We start from the raw sequence: 15,603 nt of genomic DNA on the forward strand, positions 1-15,603 counted from the left end.
TCAGCTTTAAAGATAGCTGAACATAATATAATACTCTGCATGCTCTTAGGACAGAAAAGTGTTTACATAGGGTCACATATATGTGACCTCTTGGCGTTAAAGCCCACCCACGAGAGACCCAATATCTAGGACTAGGGATGGGTGAACGGTTATGCCCGAGCATAAGTCCATGCCGAACGTTGGTTATCCGGATGTTCTGAGAACACCGAACAATTTGCAGTGGTCGGGGCAAATTCGAAAGCTGCCGGAACACTGTTAAAGTCTATGGGACATGAACATGAATAATCAAAAGTGCTAATTTTAAAGGCTTATAGGCAAGTTATTGTCATAAAAAGTGTTTGGGGACCCAGGTTGTGCCCGGCTCCCCAAACAGAGAAGTGAGATGTGGGGTCAGTAAGACCCCACATCTCACCTCTAGGCTGGGAAGCCTGAAATGAAAAACAAAAAAAGGATCCTGGCTTCGATCATAGCGGTCAGTCGGTAGAAGCACGGGAGGGTGGGGATGTCCCCTCTCGCCTCCCGTAAGAATGACCAAGCAGTGGAACAGCTGCTATGATCATTCTTATGGTGTAGGGAATCGCCGGCTGAAAAAGCTGATATCTGAATGATGCCTGTAGCTGCAGGCATCATTCAGATATCTCCGCACAGTCAAGTCAAGGATGTCATATGATGGACGGCGGGCGGAAGTGGTTAAAATGCATTTTTTTTAACACAAAGTTGTCAATTTATATATTTCTAACACATAGCATGTACATATCAAAAATGACACCCCAAAATAGATTCTCCTACTCCTCTTGAGTACGGCGATACCACATGTGTGAGACTTCCACATACTGGCCACATACAGAGGCCGAGTGCAGCCGAGTATGGCTGAGCATAGCCGAGCATGGCTGAGTATAGCTGGGTATCACCGAGTATTGCAGAGTATGCCTGGTTATTACAGGGTTTGCATAGTATGGCTGGGTATTGCAGGGTATCACAGAGTATGCCTAGGTATTGCAAGGTATCACCGAGTATGACTGGGTATTGCAGGGTATCACCAAGTATGGCTGGGTATTGCAGGGTATCACCAAATATGGCTGGGTATTGCAGAGTATGGCAGGGTATTGCTGGGTATGGCAGGGTATTGCTGGGTATGGCAGAGTATTGCAGGCTATTGCAGAGTATTTGCAGGTTATTGCAGAGTATTGGCAGTGTATTGCTGGGTATTGCAGAGTATTGGCAGGGTATTGCAAGGTATTGTCAGGGTATTGCTGGGTATTTCAGAGTATTGGCAGGGTATTGCTGAGTATTGCAGGGTATTTCTGGGTATTGCAGAGTATTAGCAGGGTATTGCAGAGTATTGCTGGGTATTGCTGAGTATTGGCAGGGTATTGCAGATTATTGACAGGGTATTGCTGGGTATTCCAAAGTCAATTGTCACTGAGCAGCACTGTGGGCATTACAGATCTAGCCCACAGCGCTGCTGCCACCGATCTATCCCTTCTCACACTGTACCGATCGGTACAGAGAGGAGAGGGAGGAACCGGCGTCATGACATGACATCAGTTTGTTTACAAGTGATCGCTCCGTCATTTGACGGAGCAAACACGTGCTAAACGGCCGTGATTTACCGTGATCCATGATGTGCCGGGTCTTGTGGACCAGGTGGTGCGCGAGAATGGAATTCTGGGAGGACGTCACTGTACGCCCTCCCAGAGTTAAGAAACTGCCCTGTAGTCGTCATTCGGCTATGGGCCGATTGTTAAGGGGTTAATTTGCAAGGATTTCCTCTCACTTCCTGTTTTGGCTATGGGTCAGAAGGTGAAGGGAAATCTCTGCAATGAGGCACAGATGGCGAAAAAAAAATTGACATTTGTTATAACCCTCCCTTACTCTATCCAAATGAAAAAAAAAAAGTTCTTTAGTTCTACTTTAAGCTTCGGCCTTTAACCAAATAGTTTTGACATTCAACTTTTATGTGTTGTGTGTGACTGGGGGCACAGTAGGGACATAACCTTTGTTTACATTCTCTATTATCATCTTAGAATCTTAACCACTTGCCATCCATGCTATAGGCGTAAGATGGCTACAGCGCAGAGTTCATTTACCAGGAGGGCGTCCTCCCATGCTCAAGCAGCCTGCGCCCCCCCTGCGAGTCTATGAAACTCACCTTATCGCAGATCGGAGTAAGGGGTCGAGCCAATGACCACTGATCATGTGATGTAAACAAAGCCGGTAATCAGCTAATTTTCCTTCTCACGCTGATAGCGTGAGGAAGAAAAAAAAGGTAATCACCGGCGGCTGTGAGGGGGACATAGGTCCCGATTGTGAAGGTACCTACCATTGCCCACCAGCGCCACCTACCAATGCCCACCAGTGCCACCTACCAGTGCCCACAGTACCACCCATCAGTGCCCACAGTGTCACCTTACAGTGCCACCTATCAGTGCCCTCAGTGCCACCTATCAGTGCCCACAGTGCCGCCTATCAATACCACCTACCAGTGCCCATCAGTGACACCTACCAGTGCCCATCAGTGCCACCTATCATTGCCCATCAGTGCCACCCATCAGTGCCACCGATCAGGGCACATCAGTACCATCTTATCAGTGACATTTTATCTGTACCTATCAGTGTCGCCTTATCTGTGCCTATCAGTGTCGTCTTATCTGTGCCTATCAGTGGCCATAAGTGCAGCCTCATCAGCGAATATCAATGAAGGAGAAAAATTACTGGTTTGCAAAATTTTATAAAAAACTATGAAACATGTTTTTCTTTTTTTTTAAATCGTCTTTTTTTTGTTTGTTTAGCAAAAAGTAAAAACCCAAATGGTGATTAAAGCGGAGGTCCACTCTAAAATGGACCTCCGCTCATCGGAATCCCCCCCCCTCCGGCGCCACAATTGGCACCTTTCAGGGGGGAGGGGGGTGCAGTTACCTGGATAATCCAGGTAACTGCACCCACTTCCGGGATAGCTGTCTGCGGAAAGGGGCGTAGATTACGCCCCTTTCCGCAACTGCCCGCCCCCTTTGCGCAAGTGCCCCGCTGCCTGCTGGGAAACACACAGTTTCCAGAGGCAGCGGGGACCGTCCGGATTGCGCCGCGCGGCTCGCGCATGCGCAGTAGGGAACCGGGAAATGAAGCCGAAAGGCTCCATTTCCTGATTCCCATACCCAAGATGGCGGCGGCAGCACCCGAGTGTCGATCTAGACAGGTAAGTGTCACCATTTTAAAAGTCAGCAGCTGCAGTATTTGTAGCTGCTGACTTTAAAAAAAAAAAAAACGCGGAGTCCCGGCGGACTCCCGCTTTAAATACCACCAAAAGAAAGCTCTATTTATGTGAAAAAAAATGATAAAAATTAAATTTGGGTACAGTGTTGTATGACCATGCAATTGTCATTCAAAGTGTGACAGAGCTGAAAGCTGCAGGAGGAGGGTTTAAGTGTCCAGTAAGCAAGTGGTTAATGTATGTTGTAAAATAGGATTTGATTTCCCCCCCACCATCCCATGGGCCTGGTAATGTTTGCTACTGCTGCCATCACTCTTACACCAGTCTTAGAGGACACTTCAAAATGTCAGGCAAAGTCAAGTTTTGTGATGAAAACTACCAGTACACATGGATACTTTATAAACTCTATGTCTATCCAAACCCCTGACACCTTTTGGCTTCTTATTCAAATATTTCTGCAAACTCAACCAGAGCCATAAGCATGAGAAGAGAAAAATCTGAAGTTATGACAGTGTGGTGCAAGAAAGAAGCACTGGACGAAGAACTGAGAAGAGGCATGTCTGGATGACGTCTAACACAAAGCTAAGCTGCCAGTTCTGGTGAACTTTGTGCCCCGGCTTCTGCAATTTTCCATGACGCCGGCCAAAGTTTTGTTGTAGTACTACCAAGTCAAGGTACCAGAATTCTCTGATCTTTTATGGCCTTTTAGAGAGCACTGGGATGAAGACTGCTGTAAGAAGTTGATTGAAAAGTTAAAAATCAGGATGGTTTAAAGCTGAAACTCCAGGAAAACAGCTAAATACCTGCCACTGTGTGAATATAGGGAGTAAATGCAAAGATGTCTTAAGGATAGAGCTTGAGGAGTTCCAGAGTATTGTGTCTGAGTAGAAAAACTGAGTTTTCTGTTTTTACTGGGTTTTGTAATCCTGTATCAGGATCTGGAACTTGGAGAATTCAAAGAGATTTGGGTGGGAAGAAGTCTCCAATCCAGTGCCCAGGTCTCGCTGGAGATTTGCAGGCTGCGAGAGTGTGCAGGCAGAGCTCCCATCAGGAGAGATATGTGTACTTCCATTAGGAGAGCCACTCTATTCAAGAGTAAGTACTCCATGTTGGAAAGGTTCATTACCCACAGGACTGAGAATGTCGGGACAGCTGAGCAAGTCTGGAGGACTGGGATAGGTAAGGTGACCAGGCGAGCCTAGTTGACTGAGGGAGTGTGTGAGTCCCAGATGAGTGAGACAGCCCAGGGTGTCAGGAGAACCCCTACTAAGAGGCCAGGGCACGGGACCATGCTACAGGGAGCAGCAAGTGTACATTTGCACTGATCGTGCTGACACCAGGAATTACAGTGACTGCAGGGAACAGCAAGTGAACTCTATTGGGCTGTGGACTGAGGGTCTGCAACTAAAGGCTGAGAGGCAGGAGAATCCAGAGAGTTCAGAAGAGCTAGGTGAGACAATCTGAGGGAGCAATCCAAAGGCCAAGGTTTAGGGCATGGCCAGATCTAGGGGGGTGGTGCTGGGGTAGCCGCGCCCCCCCCCCCCCAGATTTCAGTTGTGCCATCCCAGGCTGGCCACCTCATGGATATTCTGGGGGGGGGGGGGGCAGCCTGCTGCAGGGAACTAAAATGAAAAAGTCAGTTGGGGAATGACAGCGGCAGACAGGAGAGAGCCTGGAGGAGGTTGTGCTGTGCTCTCCCCAGCACTCGCTGATTGGCTTATGCTGTAGCGAATGACAGCATAGCTGGAGCGGTGCACCCCCTACCCAGAAATGCAAATCACATGATATTTCCATAGTAAAGCTGCAGGAGGTGTTCGGCAAGTAGTAACAGAAGTCTTAGCCCTTGTACACACGGTCGGAGAATCCGTCGGAATGTGTCCTATCGGACCGTGTCGTCGGATAATCCGACTGTGTGTGGTATGCATCGGACTGATTCCATCGGAATATCCGTCGGACCCAATTTTCCAACATGTTGGAAATATTTCCCGACCAACTGGGCCGGTCGGACATACTCCGATCATGTGTAGCGAATTTTGATCTGACCAAGTGCCACGCATGCTCAGATCAAATTCCTACATCAAAGCTATTGGCTACTAGCCTGAATGTAGTCCCATTGTAACGAAATTACGTCATCACGTTCTGAAAGATCGGATTTTTCGACAACTTAGTCCGTCCGTGTGTATGCAACAGTTTCGGACAAGATCCGACGGACAAAATCAGACGGATTTGGTTGTCGAAATCTCCGACCGTGTGTACAGGGGCTTACTTTGATTTTTATTAATGTGTTCTATTATCACCCAGGAGACAAAGTGCATGTAGTACTTTGACCCATCTTCCTAGGTGCTACCTAAGGCTAGTTGTGATGTCAATCAGGGCGCCCCACCCCCATCAGGCAAGCAGACTTTGACAGCCAGCACTTTGCCTACTTGTCTGGAACATTTTGCTGACCCCCCCCCCCCATATTCATTGTGAGGAGCTGGTCTCTGGCAAGTGCTTGGAGATAGCAATAAGTGTCAAAGCAGCCATCTCAAATACATCAAGGTTATTTGACAACCCTGGAGCATCTAATATCAATTCTTCTTGCTCAGTCATAGATTAATTTCGTGCTTTAGTCTTGTCGCCATGTTTTTAGCCTTTGATAGTTTTCAGATACCTGAAGACCTGATATTTTGCCCTTTGAGGTATATGCATGATTCCACTCTGTCGAGTTCTTCTCGCCTGTCTTGGTACATTACAAGCTGTTTTCATTCTGCTGGGACTTTGCCAACTCCAATCAATGCAGATAGGGAGGATGCAAGGACAATTGTGAGTCTGTCTTTTAGAGGGTTTTTATGACTTTATTATACAAGTGAAGTGACATCCAATATCACAGTCCGGGTCACAAGTGCGCCTTTAAATTCATGGTATGCATTCATTCATAAGTATTTCATTTGTTAAAGGATTGAACTTACAGAGTGAAGGGGGATCAATTGTTCTCATATAAGAACAGTCTGACTGCATATTATGGAGACATTTATTACCTTTCTTGTCAGTAGTATGAATGACATAATTGGAATAATTTCAGCTCCTAAAGTAGAGACCATTACAAATTTATACCTGCAGACCTGCTCCTCATCTACCAAAAACCCCCTTAGAAACCATTGTGTACCCAAACCTAACCATCTTTCTGAAACCTACTTTGGGTAATTATATTTTACAAGAGACTGACAATTTACAGAGACTATAGACCAGTGATGGCGAACCTTGGCACCCCAGATGTTTTGGACCTACATTTCACATGATGCTTATGCACTCTGCAGTGTAGTTGAGCATCATGGCAAATGTAGTTCCAAAACATCTGGGGTGGCAAGGTTCACCATGACTGCTAGACCATTACAAGAGAGAGGGCTTGTAATTATCAATCTATGTTAGTCAGAGTCTCTCTGTGAGTGATGGAGAGATGTTGTACATTGTGAACCAGAAAGAGAAGGTAGCCAGTGAGAGCCTTCTATGGCATGATTATTATTACGCATCAGTTCAGGAATTGTAATTGTTCTAATAAAGAAGCTGGAGTTTTATTTTCCTTTGGTGTCCGTTAATCCACCTTAATTTCTTGTATTAATTATGGTTACACGCTGTATCTGAACCCAGACATAAATAGGGACATTAGTATAAATAGGGGCATTAGATGGTGGACTCACCTCGAGTGGTGTTTCCCTTGCTATGTTTCATCAGCCTTCTATGGCACTTGGGGAAGTGTTGAGTATTGGGTTATTCACTTTAAGGTCATCACAATGGACAAGGGGGCACACTTTACATCTGGAGGAAAAAAAACTTTTGTCTTCAAATACGAAATGGTTGGACTAGACTCCTTCAAGAGCTAGCTCTGACCAGCTCCGTAGATTGTTTAAAAAAAGGCCTGGATTATTTCCAAAATGTACATAATATAACTGGATATTAACATCTATAGGTAAAGTTGATCCAGGGAATATCTGATTGCCTCTTGGGGGGATCAGGAAGGATTTTTTTCCCTTGCTGGAGCAAATTGGTTCATGCTTTGCTGGGTTTTTCTTTGCCTTCCTCTGGATCAACCATGGGTATAGGATTGTATGTTTTTTTAATTTTATTTTTAGGATTTTTTTCCCCTTTTATTGGTTGAACTAGATGGATCAGGCTAACTATGTAACTATGTAACTTTTGGAAGTGTGTGGACTAAATTCTATATCCTGGGGGTATTGTGTTACGTTCCTCTAAAGTCAGGGAATGACTTGTATGAGTAAAGCCAGGGAATGACTTGTATGAGTAATATTTCTCAAATAAAGACCTGACAATACATTACAGCTGCGAGTAGTTTTAAATTACTTTTTTCCTTTAGAAATGTAATTTTACTGTAGTACTGTTCTAAACACTGGGAAAATGCACTACTTTACAGGCACACTAAGGACACCCCCCAGGTACGATATTTAAAGGAATATAAAATTTTTATTGTTTCACTTTAAGCATTATTAAAATCACTGCTCCTGAAAAAACAGACATTTTAAAACTGTTTTTTGCATCAATACATGTCCCCTGGGGCAGGACCCAGGTCCCCAAACACTTTCTATGGCAATAACTTGCATATAAGCCTTTAAAACTTTTGGTTTTTCATGTTAGTGTCTCATAGACTTTAACAGCGTTCTGTGGCTTTCAAATTTGCAGCAAACTCCACATATTGTTCACTGTTCGACTCGAACATTGGGCTCATCCCTAGTTATTACCCTTTAAGAATTCTGCTCTAATTAGGGCAGAGTTTGTCATCCTTTGTTGGAGCTTGTTTAATCAAACAAGATTGCATAATCAGGAAGTTGTACAGTTTATTAGGATTTTCTTTTTTGTTGTTTTTTTTATTTATTTTTTTAGTTTGTTTGTTTTGTCTTTGTGTTTAGTGTTCTGTTAAAGCAGAGGTCCACCCTAAAGTGGACCTTCCGCTCATTGGAAAAGTCAGCAGCTGTAGTATTTGTAGCTGCTGGCTTTTAAAAAAAAAAATACGGCGGAACTCCCAGCGGACTCCCGCTTTAATGCAGTTGTTCTAAATGTTCAGTGGGAAATTTCTGTATGTAATAGTGTTGATGTAAAGTAAAAAGATAATTTTGAATAAAAAAGTATATGGTTTAAAAAAAAAAAAAGTTTTTAGTAAACCAACCTTGCTGCATTGATATGGGGATATTAGGCAAACAAAATGACTAATAATGGAGTCATTAAGCAGAAATATCAGTACATTAAGGACAAATTTCCCCCATCGGAGCCAATTAACTATTGTACTTAATAAGATATCTGCACAGAAGCCTACCCACCCTCCTATTCTTAGATTGTCCGCCCCGTATTGATATGTAATTCATTAACAGGCACAGTGAAAACAATAGCGATCATTCTCCATTGTCTGCGATTAATAATAGTCAGAATATGTTTATTCTACGTTCTATCAAGAGCAGAGACACAGCATTGTTCAATGTTTTGTTTAATTATACCCCACCTTTTCACAGTCAATCATTGTCAGGGTATCATTAAATTTCCCTATCCCAATCATCCATGGACAAAACAGTAAAACGTGGTGTCTGCCAAATAACAAAATGAATTTTAATTAGTCTCTGAATAAAGCCCTTCATATAATTGTCTGGTCCTTGCTGTAGTATCCACTGTGCATAATGATAGCTGCAGGTTGGCAAGACATGTACAATGTTGCTGCAATTGGGAAATGTGTTTGATGAAAAAAAACATTTTCTGATCTCCATCATGGTTTTTCCTTTAGTTTCTGGGGAGGAGTTGAGGTAGGTCTACTAAATTGATTCTGCTAAAAACTATCAATTTTGCCATCTGCGAAACGTGTGCTTAAGCAAAAAGTCTCAATTTCCCTTGGTATGCTACTGGAGTGAATTTGGGTTTAATAAAGTCCTAGTGTTTCTTTGCTGGTTACATTTTCTGTAAAAAGAAAAAAGAAAATAATGTGATGAATCAGAGAACATTTTTGACACAAGAACAGAAAGTTTTGTAACCACAGAAGTCATTAAAATCATTAAAAACTTTGCACCTTAAAAAAAAATAAAAAAAATAAAACACCCTAAATTTGCCTTGCCCATTGGTACCAATTCATTTTTATGAAATGTAAACAGTTTTCCAAAATTTCTTTCACCAAAATTACAGGGATATGACAATTATCGAATGGCTTTTATTTGTCACTTCCGTAGCACCTGTGGCAATGCCAGTTTTAGCAAAAAATTGTTAACACCCTGCCAGGTTTAATTACTGTCTGTGACTCCATTGGGGGGATTTACATCTTCTACTATCCCTATGATTTCAAGATAAAAAAGGGGGGGGGGGGGCAGGTTTACTAGAGCCAGGGCTGCCAATGAGGGGATGGAGTAAAGACAGCACTCCTATATGGGGTCCGGGCCCCATAAAGTCAGCAGGGGGGCTGCCTGTAGGCATCTCACAGTCCACTAAACTCCTAAGCCTGGGTCCCCACTTTCTCTGCTCATCCCTGGCTTATCGATAGACAATAGAGGACACAGAGTATAGAGCAGGGGTAGAGAACCTCAGCTCTCCAGCTATTTTGAAACTACAAATCCCATCATGCCTCTGCCTCTAGGAGTAATGCCTGTGATTGTTAGGGTCTTGCAATGTCTCATGGGACCCTACCCCTGGTATAGAGTATTGGGAGCTGCAGGTGGTGCAGAGTGCAGGGTAAAGGGGAATGCAGGCGGTATAGAGTAAGGTGGTTTGTGGGTGGGTGCAAAGTTAGGGGTAATGGTGGGTACAAAATGTGAGGTAGTGGGCAGGTAGGCTGATAGAAGGTGTTAGAGGGGTGGGACCCTATCAAGTAGGTTGTATGGGGCCCCATGATTTTGGCCTGGAATTAGGCAAGAAGACAGCAATAGAATTCTCAGTGAAACCTTTAGACATTGCTATAATGTCTTTACACACATCTAGCAACTCCTAGAAATGTAACTCCTTTAAATTTGAAACCCCTCTGACCAGTCCCTGCTCTACCAGCACATTTTTCAGTTCTTTTGCATAAATATCAATAAAACCAGAGCTAAACCTTCATTTGCTCTAAAGCTAAAAAAAAAAAGTTTGGGTTGGAATTGGTTCCTACGGTTATTGGTTGAATGCTAACAGGTGTTGTAAATCTGCCCACAGACTTCATCTGTGCATACTGTACTCCATCCTCTTAAGTTTCTCCATAACACTCTATAAATTTAAAAAGTCTGTTCTAATGAACTTTTATGTGTAAGTGAAAGAAGAAGAAGAAGGGAGGACAGCCAGCTTTTCAGGAGATAAAAAGTGATGTTGCTGGTTCTTCAAATAGCAATAGGAAAGAAGAAGAGCTGAGGAGGAGGAAAGGAACTCGAGATAGGAGGAGAGACCAGATGTATATTGAAGTGAAGAGAAGGAGAGGGAGAGATATGGTGAATAGGAGGGAGGATGAGATGTGAAGAAAGATAAAAAGGAGAAGAAGAGGAAATGGGTAAGAGAAAGGATAGTAGGGGAGTGAAGGAAGAGATATAGGAGTGAAGAGAAGTTAAGGATACATATAGAAGAGGAGGGAAGATAGAGAAGGGAAGTGAAGTGAAGTAAAGAAAAGGAGAAATATAGGAGAGGAGGGGGAGAAGAAGAGAAGGGGAAATATACGTGACGAGGGGCAGAAGGAGAAGGTGAGGAGACATGTAGAGATGGAGGGGGAAAGGGAGAGGTGAGGAGGAGAAAACGGAGAGAAGGAGAGAGGGAGAAAAGAGGTAGAATGGAGGATAGGGATATAAAGGAAAGGATAGAATGAGGAGGGATAGAGAGGAGAAGTGAGAGAGAGTTAGAGAGAGGAAGATGAGGAATGGGAGATTGGAGATAGAGGAAGGACAGGAAGTTAGAGAATAAATGAAGAGGAGAGATATAGCAGAAGTGAAGGAGTAGAAGAAGGGAGGGGGGGGGGGGGGGCAAGATAAGAGAACAGAAATATAGAAGAGGAGGGGGAGAAGGAGGAGAGCACAATTATTAAGGAGATAAATACACAAAGTATATATAAAGCCAAGTTTTTTTGTTTTTTTTTTACTTTTGGATAGTGTACAAAAGTAATATACCCCTTGTTTTTTTGGGAAATCCAAAAAATGTTTCAGATTGTCTCTAGAATAGGAGTGGTAATGATCCAAAAGGGGACACTTGTTCTAGTGATACCTGTCTAAGATGCGATTTCTGCTCACTTTGTGTCTCTCACTTCCGGTCGCCAATCTGGACCATTATGTGAAGCAGTGAAATCCCCCCAACTGAACATAAGCAGCTAAAAACATCCTGACAGGGGTTTTAACTCTTCCATACTTAATCCAAAACAAAAAAAAAGAAACATTTTGGTTATAAATTCGCTTTAAATGATATTTATTTTATCTTCCTTACTTGTATTTGAAGCTTTCCAGAATCTAATATATACGGCATGTCTGGAAGAGAAGAATGACTGTATAGTTGCATTGATTCTCTGGCACACAATATAAGCAGTGTCTATGTGGGCCCCCTCTCCTTTACTTTTTATTGTTACTATCTGAGCAGTGTTTTTAATGTTCCCAGTCTTTGAAGAGCAGAATGTAGTCAATAAAGGATTAAAAATACATACAAACGAGCGGACATGTATGTTAGCTCAGCAGAAGAAAAGAGAAGAAAAAAAATGCATTTCTTGTATTGTAGAAAAAAATAGTTTGGATTGTACAATGTTCTATAGAAGTATATTTAGACGCAGAGATCAGATCTTCTATCATCAGTGGCAGGAAAGAGACCATGTCTGCTGTGACTTTATCAACCTATACAGCAGTGTTGCGGTACAGCACATGTGCAGTAATAGGGCCATTCTCCTTTCTGTGGGTTAAATTTTCCTATAATTGCAGAGCATTTTACAGATATAAACCAGACATTTTTAGTTACCTGGCTGTCATGCTGTACCAGCGGCTTCAGTGTTTCTGAGTCACTGATCAGAATCAAGTATGCATTTTCCTAATCTGCATGCCTGTTTCAGGCCAGGGGTTCAGAAAACATCACACAGCCAAGCAAAAAAAAAAAAAAAAATATATATATATATATATATATATATATATATATATATATATGAACGTATAACCGGGGTTTCTCCCAGTAAACTCCAGTCAATTTGTTTGTACATAGTGCATAGCGGTTCCCCCGTAGGGACTGCTCAAAGTTGTGGTCCACCTGTCACCCTGCTCATCCCGGCATTCACCTCACAATCACCTTGGAGGAAATGAACAGTCCATATGCTTGATTTTGTATTTTTATTGAGGGATTTGAACTTGGATAGGGATGGAAATATATGGGATGCCCAGTAGAATTTCATAACAGTCAATTTGGCACAGAACTATGTACACTCTTTGTACAAACTCTTCTCCAAATTCCTCCTGCACAACATTTGACTCCAGGCACAACTAGCACATGGTTAGGCCCAACTCTGACTCAGTCAGGCCTTAGAAACTGCCTTTTGTAGGCAGGGACAGCGGGCCCGTTTTTTTGTGTAGCAAAAATAGACTATAAAGTCTTAATGCTAGCTGTCCTATGGTGGACTACTGCTCCCAGTATTCTTTCTTCAAGCCCTCCTGGCTGCAGCTGCCCTGACTCCACTGCCTATGACATCATAGTCCTTTCTTCTGACTCTGCACACTCCCAGTCTTCTGAGGCATGCTCCCAAGTCCTCCCAACTGTGCCTGTCACTCACCGACCCTCCTGACCACACATACACTGGTGGTTCCCTCCTGAAGACTTGCCTGGCAATACTAGCTTCTGCTGTCCTGTCTGACTCCTCTCTGTCCCTCCTGTCCAGATCCTTCATGCAGTCTTGAAAGGATCCTTCCTGCACCTGAGTCCTAGGTCCAGGATGTGCCTTCAAAAGCCCCCGACAGCCTAGCACTCCATCCTCATTCCTTTCACTCGACAACAACTCCCCCAGCTGTGTTGACTCTGGGTATATCAAAGAGGCCTGCCCCCTGCCAATCCTAGTCGGGGATTGCTCAGGGCTCCCTGAGACACCTCAGACAGCTCCACCCCTCTTTCCCTCCTCTCTTCTAGAAGCCAGAGGGAGGTAACTGAGAAGTGATGTTATCTGTGAGTCACCAGCCTACTCTGGGCCACTCCCAGCCCACACAGAGCAAAACAAACAGGCTTAGCTTTTAGCTAGGCCTGCCTAATTTACCTGCACTCTCACAAAAATCCTAACTCTAGCACCTACCTAAGTGAAGGGTGCTACAAGCAGGGCTGGTGCAAGGATATTTGACACCCTAGGCGAAACCTAATTTTGCCGCCCCCCCCCCCCCCAAATGCGATGTGGGAAATGCACATGGATGGTGGTTTTCCTGTACCGCGTTCTAGTGTGAACTGGGGCTAAAAGTCTGGTGTGTGAGGGCCAGCTCTGTATATGCCAGCAATCGCCAGGCGGTATTGACAGGACAGATCCCTGGACACCTCATCTTTGTGTACTCCAGGCCTGGGCAGTGATCAGGGATGATAGATCAGATCAGAGATGGCTGAACAGTGATTTGTACAATTATGGAGGATTTCCCCCTCCAAAATACAAAAAATTTAGCAGCAATAAAGAATAGCTGCTGCTAATAAAATAAGTTACCTTGTGAGATGTAGCATGAAATAAAATCCATCTAAAAAGCAATGTGGCACAATGACTAAAAAGAATAAATATTAAATATCAAATATTCTACACCGCCACTCAAGACAATGTTGTTTTAACACACAATCAGCCACTAAAAAAAAACACACTTTTACACACAATTGTATGTAGGCTGGGGGAGTCACATCTGTATAGACTACCCACCTAACCATACAATCACTGGGATGTCCAATTTTATTTATACTTTCTGGAAGGAATTTTAAGTGGATGCAGTGGATCCATGATCTGTCTGTTTGGCAGCAAAACGGACAAAGCAAAGTTGAAAGCAGTGTAAAGCACACATAAATACAAGAGGCAGCAAGCAGCATAGGTCTGTCAACCAGTGCAGGACATAATACTATATTTGACACATGTGTAGAGTGCAGTTCAGTCAGTATTACATGATGTTATGAGCAATATTACCATCACTCTGGTTGTGTCTCACCCAACCTGTGTGCATCTGCATACCTGCTGGGGCGCTGAAGCAGTGACAGGACATCCTTCCCAAAGCTATAGTCTGCTGCTCAATACCACTACACACTGTGAGGATTCTGTATGTGCAGTTCCCCAGCCACCCTGGTGTCCTGTTTTCTGGCTCAGACCCTATACAGTACACATGGTTTGCCTGGTGACATATTTTTCAGCTACTTTCTTCTAACTGGGCTGCAGCATCATGCGGGACATGTGCCTGTTCTCCAGGCTCCACTACATGTGACCACAGCCTCACTGGGAGGAAAACAGAGCTGAGAAGAAACAGCAGCAGAGATCATGAAGTCTCTTACCAGGAGAGGGGATGTTGGCAGTGTTGTGTCGGTGGGAGAGCGCTCTGATCCTGCAGAGTGCCCGCACAGTAGAGGCTAAAAGCATCGAGCCCTGGACAATGGACATTGCTGGAAAGGCTGAGGAGAGGGGAAGAGGCGGAGTTGTGGGGGAGAACGGACCATGCAGTGTATAGGAACTGGGCAGAGAGAGAAGCAGAGCTGGCTGTAGTGGAACATGATCAGAGACTGGTGGTGACAGTGAAACACACAGACAGGTTACTAGCAGTCTGGCACTGTGATGATCAGAGGCGCAGGGGATGACACAGTTCTCCGCCGCCGATGCGCCTCTGACACTGTACAGAGGGACTGGGGAGCGGCTGCCTGTTGTGTTGAGACTGACTTAGTTACTGGCTGCACAGAGAGGGAAGAGGGTCACCAGTGGCCGGGCGCCCTAGGCGGCAGTGCGCCCTAGGCGGCTGCCTAGTCCGCCTAGTGGTAGCACCGGCCCTGGCTACAAGTGGTAAGGGGATTAAAACCCCGATCAACATTTTATTGATGCCTCTGTCCTTACTGGGAGATTATTTTCAAATTTCCTGTTCTGGGGACAATGTTTTTAATTTTTGTGGTACATTCCAGTCGGGTGCAATTACCTCACGCCAAATGTTCCCAGTCCAGATCTTGGAACAAAGATCCACTAACAGAATCATCAAGATATGCAAGTGGGGGAAAATTCTCCATAATGAAAGAAAATCCCCTCTTCATTAGTGGACTGGCAAGTAACTAGAACAAAGGTCCTAACTAAAAGATTTCCCCCTCCCCTTAATACTGTCCTCTTGATAACATTTGGATTTGAAAACTAATTTTGGATTTTCTCTTACTATCGTCAGGACAAGTAGAGGGTGAATCTCCCCTGCAGTAACAAAGACATTGTTAGAACCTGACAGAGGTCCTAACCCCTCCATGTCCTATCG

The 15,603-nt window shown here is 44.0% G+C and overlaps 1 protein-coding gene and 1 long non-coding RNA gene across 2 annotated transcripts in view; one reads left to right on the forward strand and one right to left on the reverse strand.

Moving 5' to 3' along the window:
- Positions 1-15,603, forward strand: part of KCNK3 (potassium two pore domain channel subfamily K member 3) — a 151,985-nt gene that overhangs the window by 128,316 nt on the left and 8,066 nt on the right. The gene's annotated exons all lie outside the window — the stretch shown is intronic.
- On the reverse strand, positions 8,599-14,797 carry LOC143988999 (uncharacterized). The gene is made up of 2 exons (XR_013276953.1): positions 14,654-14,797; positions 8,599-9,148 (listed from the first exon to the last, which is right to left on the reverse strand). It is a non-coding gene; the product is annotated as an uncharacterized LOC143988999 (long non-coding RNA).

This window comes from Lithobates pipiens, unplaced genomic scaffold (genome assembly GCF_037356315.1).
Source record: "Lithobates pipiens isolate NorthernLeopardFrog02 unplaced genomic scaffold, aLitPip1_a1.2 Scaffold_18, whole genome shotgun sequence".
Lineage (NCBI taxonomy): Eukaryota > Metazoa > Chordata > Amphibia > Anura > Ranidae > Lithobates > Lithobates pipiens.